The 13,585-nt window shown below is 35.3% G+C and overlaps 1 long non-coding RNA gene across 1 annotated transcript; it reads left to right on the forward strand.

Moving 5' to 3' along the window:
* The first annotated feature begins 6,453 nt into the window (after nt 1–6,453).
* LOC140340657 (uncharacterized) lies at nt 6,454–8,450 on the forward strand. Its single transcript, XR_011922699.1, has 3 exons — nt 6,454–6,540; nt 6,946–7,092; nt 8,307–8,450. It is a non-coding gene; the product is annotated as an uncharacterized lncRNA (long non-coding RNA).
* The last annotated feature ends 5,135 nt before the right edge of the window (nt 8,451–13,585 follow it).

Genomic DNA, 13,585 nt, shown 5'->3' on the forward strand with positions numbered 1-13,585 from the left:
GACGCCCCACCTCCTTTATCTTGCAAAACGATCAAGACAGAATGTCTTTTGGAATACATATGTCATGCATCCCAGAAGCATTATCGCTGCTCGGAATGCTGATCTTACGCATGCACAGTGAGACTGGCACCCTTTTTTCCTATTTACAGCAGGCTACATGTTTCCTTCGGTCCCGCACCGTTTTTTAATCCATCTACTTAATCCACATAGACATGATTGCATTCCATCGGTACGTGATGGTGATGAGTGGAATTGCTGAGTTATACTACTGCTATATGTTGAATTTTCTTTGAATATGTGGAATGTTCAGAGGAATACAAGGTATTCATGAGCAAGAAAAGCTAGGCAGTGTCACGGAGGTATTATTGCAATGCAAAATAAATTTAAAAATTCAGGTCCTGCATCATGGATTACCAGAACAATGCGGGACCCAAAGGACACAAATTTTTCAATTGAAACAATACCTCCATGACAGTGCTTAGCTTTTCTTGCTTATGAACACCTTGTATTCCTCTGAACTTTCCACATATTCAAAGAAAATGTAATATATAGCAGTAGTATCACTCATCACGGTCACTTAGCAATGGAATGCAATCATATCTCCTCTGGATAAAGGTACCAGTGGGATTACAAATGAAGAACAAAGAACAAATTGCTATCCTATTACTGGTCTTTCTTGAGTGAAGATTTGTTACTGAATTGCGTTAATATTTGTATTTACAATGACGCACAGTTTAATTTATTACTTGTAACCCTTTTTTGCTCACAATCATATAGTGCCAAAGATTACAACAACTGACAGAAAGGGGTATGAGTGTCCGGCTTGTGTTTCGGTCGGTACTGAATTATGTCCTCCAAATATAACTACAACCTGCAGGGAAGAAACTGACAAATGTATTTTATTTGTTGGGAGTTTTAAATCACCTGGTAAGTTTTCTTTTTATCGATTTACTTTAATCCATACCATTGTCCACATTTTTTTTGTCATTTTTTTTTCTCTGCATTTGAGGGTTTTCATAAGGACAGAAATTCAGAAGTAATCTTCTATAGAATAGTTGTTACAGAAAAAAGGGGTCCATCATGTTTACCCCTTTCTATTTTTACATGTTTTTACGGTATGATCTGCATTTTAAATCTCAACTTCCTGTTTTAAAATCTGATTTAATTCCAGGTGGACCTATAGGTGCATTTCCCAAGTGAAAAAGTCCTCCTAGGAAATTCTCTACATTACCTGACACCACACTGCCAATAATATGTTGACACAAACATCTGTCCTAATTGCATTTATTAAAATAATATACCTATTCCAACTTACATACAAATTCAACTTAAGAAAAAAACTACAGTCCCTATCTCATATGAAACCCAGGGACTACATATATAGGGGACAAAACATATTTAAATAGTAATTATTTGGGTAATTAGCACTAGAAATTCACTTATTAGTATTCTAAACTTGACAGATACACTGTTTGCTGTAAGTCAATCAGAAGTATGTTTTTAATGTTTATGTTTTTATTCGTTATTTAACCACCTGGGCGTTACACTGAGGTCTAGATTTTCTATTATTTTGTATTGGATTGAATTCAAACTCCTGTATCCAATCCAATACAAAATGAGAGTTTGAATTTACCAATTACATACTTTATATTTATTTTGAATTATTTTGTATTGGATTGGATACAGGAGTTTGTATTCAATTCAATACAAAATTTGTTTGAATGAGTTTTAATTTGAATTTCCCGCACATGCGCCGACGTCATCGTCGAGGGACACGCACACGCCAAGGACGGAGAAGAAGCAGGCCGGCTTCTTTTTCTCCGCTGGCCGGCTTTTTCTCGGAGAAGGCACCTGACGCAGGAGATTGACGCTGGAGGACGATGCTGGAACACAATGCTGGAACACAACAATGGATGATCGCAATGGGACCAGGTAAGTGATCGATAAACCCGAAAAGTTCGGGTTTATCGATAATTGTAATTTTTTTTAACCCGAACCAAGGTCGTGTTTAGCGGTAGGGTGGTTGAAAAGAAATATATTTGCCTACTTTTTAAGATTAGATGTTTTAATAGCAAGCACGTATTCTCCTCTCCTATACATAATCCTCCAGAATATTGTTTGCCAAAGAAGGTAGGGGGCAAAATGTAGCCTCCTATCTTTAGCAAAACCAGACAACAACACAATTGTTAGGGAGAAGGGCTTCATCCCCACAATTTGTCACCAGTTTTGTGGTATCTTCAGGCAGGAACTGGAATTGGAACCTGGAAGTCCTCTTTAATAAAGAGGCCCAGATAATGCCATATTTGCCATTTATTCAGCCTGGTCATTGTATTCAATCATTTAACTAAGGGGCAGCTGAGGGAAGCTGTCCCTGGCTGTCCTCCTACTGGATTGGCTGAACTTGTGAAAATAATGGTGATCAGCAAGAACAGCCAATGACAAGTGTTCTTAACTTGACCTTTGATGAGCTGACTAAATGCAATGATAGGCGCTTTGCCCAACAGGAAAGGCAGAGTAGACCTAATTAAAAACCTAATTAGTTAATAAAAACTAGTAACCTATTTATTCCTTCTATCTATAAACAGGTTATGGGTACTAAGTACCTCTATACTCATTCTCTGATATAAGGGATCCATTGATAAAAGGGGGCCCAACATTTAATTCAAATATCTCCCTGCCCCCAAACCCCAAGACACTGGGGTCACATCATGGGCATAAAGCCCTGACCTTCAATAATGGGCCTTGCCACTGTTGAAGGCAGGTGAGGATCTGCAAGTTGAAACATTTTGACTACACTTTTCCTCTATTGCTGAGCCAGATTTCAGAGAACCTTTCATGGATGGGAGAGGGGGCACAATAACACTCACTGCCCTATTCATGTTCGGACTAATGGTTTTTGCCAAAGGGTAAATGATTAAGGTTAGGTATAACATTTATTTGAAAGTTAGCAGGAAACAGTGTTACAGAAAAGGTTTTAGGGATGCTCAATGGAGCAGCTGTTGGTTATCTTCTAAGTATTTGAAAATAAAAGCAGATTATAATCTGTTGTTCATCTTCACAGTATTTGAATTTAAAAGCAGTGTATAATCTTCAGCCAAAAGCAGTAAGTAGTTTTCAGAATTATAACCTCAGCCGTTCCAGATTCGGGAAATTCCCTACATCTATAAAATATAGAGGCTCTTTTGTAACAGTAAGCAAATGTTGTTTCATCTGATTCACCATACTATCATTAACCCTGCCATGTATAATATTCATATAGTGGTATGTAAGCAGGGGAGCCCGGTAATGTTTTTTTTGTTTCTGACTGAAAGGAACACAGGGATTTGTAATTAGAGGAGAGCAGTTCAGATGAGTTTGGTAGTTATCATGACCAAGCCCCCCCCCCCAACAAAGTTTTTACACTATGTTGGCTTCAGATTCTCAATGCATACAGGGTAAAGAGCACATTTGTAAAGAGATGTGGCCATTCCACTGCTTTTTTAAAATAAGTCCTACAGACATTTACCCTAGGGGACCCTAGGTCTTTAATTCTGGATCAATCAAATTTAAACATCAAAGTCCACAGTGTACAGTGTGATTACCATGCTTTCCTAGGACTGCAGATAAAATAATAGACACCATACCACTGTATCACTCTCGGCTGTAAAAATCCCTGATACATACCCAGCAGAGCTGATACTGCTGTCTATCCGGATCTCCTCTGAATACGAGCAGTAAGTAGATTTGAATATACGCACGTGTTGAACTGGTATGGGGTGTTCTCTCTAATCAGTTTTGTCATAAAGTGTTCATGTTTTACTGGATTGTCCCTTTATTAATAAATATTTTTTTACAGATGATATAGAGACTAACTCTACAGGCCAGGGGTGTGCTTCACTTCAGGTTTGTTCACACGACTACACCCAGGCAGTTGGAATATATGTGAAAGATATCAAAGAATTTAGATGCCATGACCCCGAGATTAAACCTCCACCAGTTGTGAAAAATTCAGAAGAATAAAGTGATATCTGGCAAGAATTTGAAATATGATATTGAACACATTTTAGTATCTGTAGGAAATTGTAATTGTCACAGATAGGTGCGAGGATAACAGAGGTTAGTAATCATACTGTTTATCTATATATGATTTTTACATTTTATATATAAAATGTGTTAAAAACATAAAAATTATTGTTTAATCTATTGAGTGTTTGTGTTCATTGAACTATATATATATATATTTTACAGGTTATCCTCCAATGACATGATACCTCTTACACTGTAACTCACTTTCCAGCATAATAATATTCTGATACATTTGTTACATTTTTCTTTTATCCACTGTGAAAAAAATGTAACAAATGTATCATATTACTGTTGTGTTACAGTGTTACTTGGGCGCAAATATCACCTTTAATATAGCACATTCATAGTTTATTTTTCTATATGCTATTGCTGAACAAACACATTAACAAATAAATATTATATTACATAACACATATAAGCTCCCAGCAACAATTTACATGGAATAAATACCAACGCTCGGGGATTGCAGACATCATCCAGAGATCTGAAGACACTTCCAAAGATCAGCAGCATTGAGGACAGTCAGAAAAACAGAAATGAAGACTTGTATCCTCATTCTTTTCACCTTTAGTCTTTCATTAGGTAAGACTATTATTTTCATTCATAATGTTGCAAATTTCCCACTTAAAGATGAATTTACACCTCAATCTACTCTCTACACTTACACATTAATGTGTGTAACATATTTATCAAAAAACTGGATCTGAAGCTTCTTTTAATAATGCATTGCACCACATTCATTACCAGGCATTGTGATGTCTTGAATTCTGAATGGCATGAATATTATTTATGCATATTCCTTATAAATAACATATAATATTATGTCATTGTTTTATTATATATTTTCTCTATAACAAAATGCACTGATTTTCCTTGACATATTAAGTATTTTAATTGTCTGGTGGTTGCTTATTTGATGTTGCAAATACAAAGGTCACACATTTTAGTATCTGTAGGAAATTGTAATTGTCACAGATAGGTGCGAGGATAACAGAGGTTAGTAATCATACTGTTTATCTATATATGATTTTTGAAAAATTAATGTCACAGAAATGGTTTAAAACCTAAGACTTAATTCAAACCAGGAAACTTTGTAACATTGAGCTGTGGCATGCAGCATTAATTCTAGCATTGCACCTTGTCCGTTAGTGTTCTGTTCATGTAATTGAAGATGTCACAAGTATCATATAAAATATTCCCTATGAGGAGGGTAATGCTGGGAAAAATACAACATGCTTTGCAGTATAGGAGGTGCTGCAAACAATAATGAATGTTTGATGCTTTAGAATAATTGGTATGGTCGGTGAAATACTTTGTACTATAGAACACAGACACCTGGATTTACATGATAATTCTCAAATTATTTTTTTTTTGTATGTTTTAGATGTAGCTTGTGGTATCAAATGCTATGAGTGCCAGGCCCGCAACGCTGACCACTGCATTGGTAAAGAACATCAATGCCCTGAAGGCAGCTCTTGTATGACCGTCTCGGAACTGTTTATGTTCAATAGTAGGCATTTCATATTTCATCTCTTTATTTCTTTTTATTTAAAATATATAAAATCCATATTTATATATCATTTTTAGGCAAAAAAACTTTAATTTTTGCCCACATATCTACCCAAAATTCACTTTTTTTAAAAAAAAAAGGAGTGACTGGTCTTTATTACAGAAAACAGCAGCTCAAAAGCCACATTTCACATTGAATTACTATGCACAAAGGACACCAAGATTCCAAAAAAAGTATTCTTGATTTAAATAAATTATTACTTCCGTAAATTGATACAATTGGAGTTCAGTTTTAAAGCTGCAAAACAATTTTGTCTTTGGAAACAAACAAAGCCCTTGTCCTCTGTTATGGACTGTTTTCATTTTTTTCGCAATGCTAAAAACGTTTTAATATTTAATATCTCTTTTTGTAGACAAAACCTACCATTCCGTTCAAAATCGTTGTTCCCTAAACGTGGCTTGTAATACTACACAGTATTCTTCGGTCAGTGAAAAGGTTCACATTGATATCTTAACAACATGTTGTGAACGAGATCTCTGCAATGACGGGGGATTTCAAAGTGAGTATAGCTGAGTTTATCCAATATCAAAGCTATCATTAAAGTGATCAAGTCAGCAAAGTAAACACTTGCCTGTTATCATCATGAAAATATATATAAATAAAAATTGTATATTTAGTACCAGTGAACTTCTAATACACTCCCCCAATACCACAGTACAGAGGTAAAACTTGCAACTTGTAAACCTTTTTTCCCCCCTCGGGTAGTTGAATTTGACAATAGATTTACATTGCTGATTGACATGAGTCTGGATCTACTTCTTTCCTAACAAACCTCCAATTTTATTTGGATGGTATCAAATGCTATGAATGCCAGGCCCGCAACGCTGACCACTGCGTTGGTAAAGAACATCAATGCCCAGAAGGCAGCTCTTGTATGACCGTCTCGGAACTGTTTATGTACAGTAGTAAGCATTTTATCTTTCATCTCTTTATTTCTTTTTATTTAAAATACATACAATCCATATTTATATATCATTTTTCGGCAAAAAAACTTTAAATTTTACCCACATATCTACCCAAAATTCACTTTTTTAAAAAAGGAGGGACTGGTCTTTATTACAGAAAACAGCAGCACAAAAGCAAAGTTTCACATTGAACTACTATGCACAAAGGACACCAAGATTCCCAAAAAGTATACTTGATTTAAATAAATTATTACTTCCGTAAATTGTTACAATTGGAGTTCAGTTTTAAAGCTGCAACACAATTTTGTCTTTGGAAACAAACAAAGCCCTTGTCCTCTGTTATAGACGCTTTTCATTTTTTCACAATGCTAAAAATGTTTTAATATTTAATATCTCTTTTTGTAGACAAAACCTACAATTCCGTTCAAAAACGTTGTTCTCTAAACGTGGCTTGTAATACTACACAGTATTCTTTGGCCAGTGAAAAGGCTCAACTTGATATCTTAACAACATGTTGTGAACGAGATCTCTGCAATGACGGTCGATTTCAAAGTGAGTATAGCTGAGTTTATCCAATATCAAAGCTATCATTACAGAGATCAAGTCAGCAAAGTAAACACTTGCCTGTTATCATCATGAAAATATATATAAATAACAATTGTATATTTAGTACCAGTGAACTTTTAATAATAATATTATCCCTCGGGTAGTTGAATTTGACAATAGATTTACATTGCTGATTGACATGAGTCTGGATCTACTTCTTTCCTAACAAACCTCCAATTTTATTTGGAAGCATAAGGGGGATAGGAGGCCCTGGGAGAAAGCATGGGGCTTGATATGGAAATAAATTAGAGGACACTTACACATTGTTATTATCCATGCCTGGATAGTAAAGTTTCATTTAATAATGAAAATCAATTTATTTTTTATTTTTTTTGTGACACCCCACCTCCTTTATTTTGCAAAAAGATCAAGACAGAATGTCTTTTGGAATACATATGTCATGCATCCCAGGAGAATTATCGCTGCTCGGGGCTTTTTCCTGTTATGTGAAAAAGAATGCTAATCTTACGCATGCACAGTGAGACTGGCACCCTTTTTTCCTATTTACAGCAGGTTACATGTTTCCTTCGATCCCGCACCGTTTTTTAATCCATCTACTTAATCCATCTAGACATTTCATTCCATCACTACGTGACGGTGATGAGTGGAATTGCTGAGTTATACTACTGCTATATGTTGAATTTTCTTTGAATATGTGGAATGTTCAGAGGAATACAAGGTGTTCATGAGCAAGAAAAGCTAGGCAGTGTCATGGAGGTATTATTGCAGTGCAAAATAAATTTAAAAATTCAGGTCCTGCATCATGGATTACCAGAACAATGCGGGACCCAAAGGACAAAAATTTTTAAATATAATTTGCATTGCAATAATACCTCTATGCCAGTGCCTAGCTTTTCTTGCTCATGAACACCTTGTATTCCTCCTAACTTTCCACATATTCAAAGAAAATGTAATATATAGCAGTAGTATCACTCATCACGGTCACGTAGCGATGGAATGCAAATATATCTCCTCTGGATAAACATGAACACTGGTACCAGTGGGATTACAAATGAAGAACAAAGAACAAATTGTTATCCTATTACTGGTCTTTCTTGAGTGAAGATTTGTTACTGAATTGCGTTTATTAATATTTGTAATTACAATGACGCACAGTTTAATTTATTACTTGTAACCCTTTTTTGCTCACACTCATATAGTGCCAAAGATTATAACAACTGACAGAAAGGGGTATGAGTGTCCAGCTTGTGTTTCGGTCGGTACTGAATTATGTACTCCAAATATAACTACAACCTGCAGGGAAGAAAGTGATAAATGTGTTTTATTTGTTGGGAGTTTAAAATCACCTGGTAAGTTTTCTTTTTATCTATTTACTTTAATCCATACCATTGTCAACATTTTTTGTCATTTTTTTCTCTCCATTTGAGGGTTTTCATAAGAGCAGAAATTCAGAAGTAATCTTCTATAGATAAGAGTTGTTATAGAGAAAAGGGGTCCATCGTGTTTACCCCTTTCTATTTTTACATGTTTTTACGGTATGATCTGCATTTTAAATCTCAACTTCCTGTTTTAAAATCTGATTTAATTCCAGATGGACCTATAGGTGCATTTCCCAAGTGAAAAACTCCTCCTAGATACAAAATCAATTCCTAGATACAAACGAGGCTTCCCTGCTCGCTAGTGTGCTGGAGGTTTGATGGGGTGGGGGGCTTTGTTTGTGGTCAACTGAAAGTGGAAATTCTCTACATTACCTGACACCACACTGCCAATAATATGTTGACACAAACATCTGTCCTAATTGCATTTATTAAAATAATATACCTATTACAACTTACATACAAATTCAACTTAAGAAAAAACTACAGTCCCTATCTCATATGAAACCCAGGGACTACCTGTATAGGGGACAAAACATATTTAAATAGTAATTATTTGGTTAATTAGCACTAGAAAATCACTTATTAGTATCCTAAACTTGACAGATACACTGTTTGCTGTAAGTCAATCAGAAGTATGTTTTTATATAAGACCTACCCTGAAAATAAGACCTAGTGTGTTTTTGGAAGCCCAAAAAAATATAAGACAGTGTCTTATTTTCGGGGAAACACGGTAGTACAGTGCAGCAACAGCAATCAGGATCGCTGTTGTAGTACTGTAGTATGTGTTTCTGTAGTACTCCCTGTGTTCTTGGATATAGAAACTCTATCCAAGAACACTAACAACTAGTAAAGGTCTGCAAGAGCAATCTGATTGCTCTTGCAGCCCTTAATAGTCCCTAAAAATACCCAAACAATATCTCACTATTCGAACCACTAGCTGTTGAATCGAATAGTGAGATATTTGACCAACACTAATGCTCACTGCAGAAGGAAAATCGCCTGTCTCTTTCTGCAATAAATCTCTGCCCAAGTCCAACTTCTGTGTTAAAGAAATTATATTCTAAGCAATAAAAACTATTTATTACTAATTTGTACTATGTAGAGAAAACTAAATGGTTTCACCTCTGGGGCTGAACTAATACAACCAGAGCCAGTTTTCGTTACATTCACACTTTATTTTTCTATATGCTATTTGCTGAATAAACACATTAACAAATAAATACTATATTACATAACACATCTTAGCTCCAAGCAACAATTTACATGAAATAAATACCAACACTTGGGGATTGCAGACATCATCTAGAGATCTGAAGACACTTCCAAGGATCGGCAGCATTGAGGACAGTCAGAAAAACAGAAATGAAGACTTGTATCCTCATTCTTTTCACCTTTAGTCTTTCGTTAGGTAAGACTATTATTTTCATTCATTATGTTGCAAATTTCCTACTTAAAAGATTAATTTACACCTCACTCTACTCTCTACATTTACACATTAATGTGTGTAACATATTTATAAAAAAAACTGGATCGGACCCTTTTTTAATAATGCATTGCACCACATTCATTACCAGGCATTGTTATGTCTTGAATTCTGAATGGCGTGAGTTTGTATGCATATTCCTTATAATTAGCAGATAATAATACGTAATTGTTTTATTTGATATATTTTCTCTATAACAAAATGCACTGATTTTCCTTGATATATTAAGTATTTTAGTTGTCTGGTGGTTGCTTATTTGATGTTGCAAATACAAAGGCCACATTGTAGTATCTGTAGGAAATTGTAATTGTCACAGATAGGAGCGAGGATAACAGAGGTTAGTAATCATACTGTTTATTTATGTATGATTTTGGAAAAATTAATGTCACAGATATGGTTTAAAACCTAAGACTTAATTCAAACACAGGAAACTTTGTAGCATTGAGCTGTGACATGCAGCATTAATTCTAGCATTGCACCCCGTCCGTTAGTGTTCTGTTCATGTAATTGAAGATGTCACAAGTATCATATAAAATATTCCCTATGAGGAGGGTAATGCTGGGAACAATCCAACATGCTTTGCAGTATGGGAGGTGCTGCAAACAATAATGAATGTTTGATGCTTTAGAATAATTGGTATGGTCAGTGAAATACTTTGTACTATAGAACACAGACACTTGGATTTACATGACTATTCTCAAATTATTTTTTTTTTGTATGTTTTAGATGTAGCTTGTGGTATAAAATGCTATGAATGCCAGGCCCGAAATGCTGACCACTGCGTTGGTAAAGAACATCAATGCCCAGAAGGCAGCTCTTGTATGACCGTCTCGGAACTGTTTATGTTCAATAGTAGGCATTTTATCTTTCATCTCTTTTTTTTCTTTTTATTTAAGATATATTAAATCCATATTTATATATCATTTTTAGGCAAAAAAACTTTAATTTTTGCCCACATATCTACCCAAAATTCACTTTTTTAAAAAAAGGAGTGACTGGCCTTTATTACAGAAAACAGCAGCACAAAAGCAAAGTTTCACATTGAACTACTATGCACAAAGGACACCAAGATTCCAAAAAAAATACTTGATTTAAATAAATTATTATTTCTGTAAATTGTTACAACTGGAGTTCAGTTTTAAAGCTGCAACACAATTTTGTCTTTGGAAACAAACAAAGCCCTTGTCCTCTGTTCTAGGCTTTTTTCATCTTTTTCGCAATGCTAAAAACGTTTTAATATTTAATATCTCTTTTTGTAGACAAAACCTACCATTCCATTAAAAATGGTTGTTCCCTAAACGTGGCTTGTAATACTACACAGTATTCTTCGGTCAGTGAAAAGATTCAAATTGATATCTTAACAACATGTTGTGAACGTGATCTCTGCAATGACGGGGGTTTCAAAGTGAGTATAGCTGAGTTTATCCAATATCAAAGCTGTCATTAAAGTGATCAAGTCAGCAAAGTAAACACTTGCCTGTTATCATCAAGAAAATATACATAAATAAAAATTGTATATTTAGTACCAGTGAACTTCTAATACACTCCCCCAATACCACAGTACAGAGGTACAACTTGCAACTTGTAATCCTTGTTTCCCCTCGGGTAGTTGAATTTAACAATAGATTTACATTGCTGATTGACATGAGTCTGGATCTACTTCTTTCCTAATAAACCTCCAATTTTATTTGGAAGCATAAGGGGGGATAGGAGGCTCTGGGAGAAAGCATGGGGCTTGATATGGAAATAAATTAGGGGACATTTACACATTGTCCCCCTTTTCTGGACATTCATGCCTGGATAGTAAAGTTTCAGTTAATAATAAAAATTAAAACATTTTTTTTATCTTTTTGTAAAAAAAGTGTGACGCCCCACCTCCTTTATCTTGCAAAAAGATCAAGACAGAATGTCTTTTGGAATACATATGTCATGCATCCCAGGAGCATTATCGCTGCTCAGAATGCTGATTTTACGCATGCACAGTGAAATTGGCACCCTTTTTTCATATTTACAGCAGGCTACATGTTTCCTTCGGTCCCGCACCATTTTTTAATCCATCTACTTAATCCACATAGACATGATTGCATTCCATCGGTATGTGATGGTGATGAGCGGAATTGCTGAGTTATACTACTGCTATATGTTGAATTTTCTTTGAATATGTGGAAAGTTCAGAGGAATACAAGGAGTTCATGAGCAAGAAAAGCTAGGCAGTGTCATGGAGGTATTATTGCAATGCAAAATAATTTAAAAATTCAGGTCCTGCATCGTTCTGGTAATCCATCTGTGCCAGGTGCCAGCATCTTCTTTGATCTTCTTGTTCTTCTGGCTACCTCACTCGATTTCACACTAGCCAGGCCCCAGATCAGGTGATGTAGCCTGCTGTAAATAGGAAAAAGAGCGCTGATCTCATGCATAATGAAATCAGCACCCTTTTTTTTCTTGTGAAGTAGCCAGAAGATCAAAGGAGATCCAGAAAGATGCCGGCGCCTAGCACAGATGGATTACCAGAACAATACTGGACCCAAAGTACAAAAATTTTAAAAATTTATTTTGCATTGCAATAATACCTCCATGACACTGCCTAGCTTTTCTTGCTCATGAACACCTTGTATTCCTCTGAACTTTCCACATATTCAAAGAAAATGTAATATATAGCAGTAGTATCACTCATCACAGGTCGCGTAGCGATGGAATGCAATTATATCTCCTCTGGATAAACATGAACACTGGTACCAGTGGGATTACAAATGAAGAACAAAGAACAAATTGTTATCCTATTACTGGTCTTTCTTGAGTGAAGATTTGTTACTGAATTGCGTTTATTAATATTTGTAATTACAATGACGCACAGTTTAATTTATTACTTGTAACCCTTTTTGCTCACAATCATATAGTGCCAAAGATTATAACAACTGACAGAAAGGGATATGAGTGTCCGGCTTGTGTTTCGGTCGGTACTGAATTATGTATTCCAAATATAACTACAACCTGCAGGGAAGAAAGTGACAAATGTGTTTTATTTGTTGGAAGTTTTAAATCACCTGGTAAGTTTTCTTATTATCTATTTACTTTAATCCATACCGTTGTCCACATTTTTTTTGTAATTTTTTTCTCTCCGTTTGCGGGTTTTCATAAGAACAGAAATTCAGAAGTAATCTTCTATAGAAGAGCTGTTACAGAAAAAAGGGGTCCATCATGTTTACCCCTTTCTATTTTTACATGTTTTGACGGTATGATCTGCATTTTAAATCTCAACTTCTTACTTTAAAATCTGATTTAATTCCAGGTGGACCTATAGGTGCATTTCCCAAGTGAAAAACTCCTCCTAGATACAAAAACGATTCCTAGATACAAACGAGGCTTCCCTGCTCGCTAGTGTGCTGGAGGCTTGATGGGGTGGTGGGGCTTTGTTTGTGATTAACTCAAAGTGGAAATTCTCTACATTACCTGACACCACACTGCCAATAATATGTTGACACAAACATCTGTCCTAATTGCATTTATTAAAATATTATACCTATTACAACTTACATACAAATTCAACTTAAGAAAAAAACTACAGTCCCTATCGTGTATGTAACCTGGGGACTACATGTATAATGGATAAAACATA

This window comes from Pyxicephalus adspersus, chromosome 11, assembly GCF_032062135.1.
Source record: "Pyxicephalus adspersus chromosome 11, UCB_Pads_2.0, whole genome shotgun sequence".
NCBI lineage: Eukaryota > Metazoa > Chordata > Amphibia > Anura > Pyxicephalidae > Pyxicephalus > Pyxicephalus adspersus.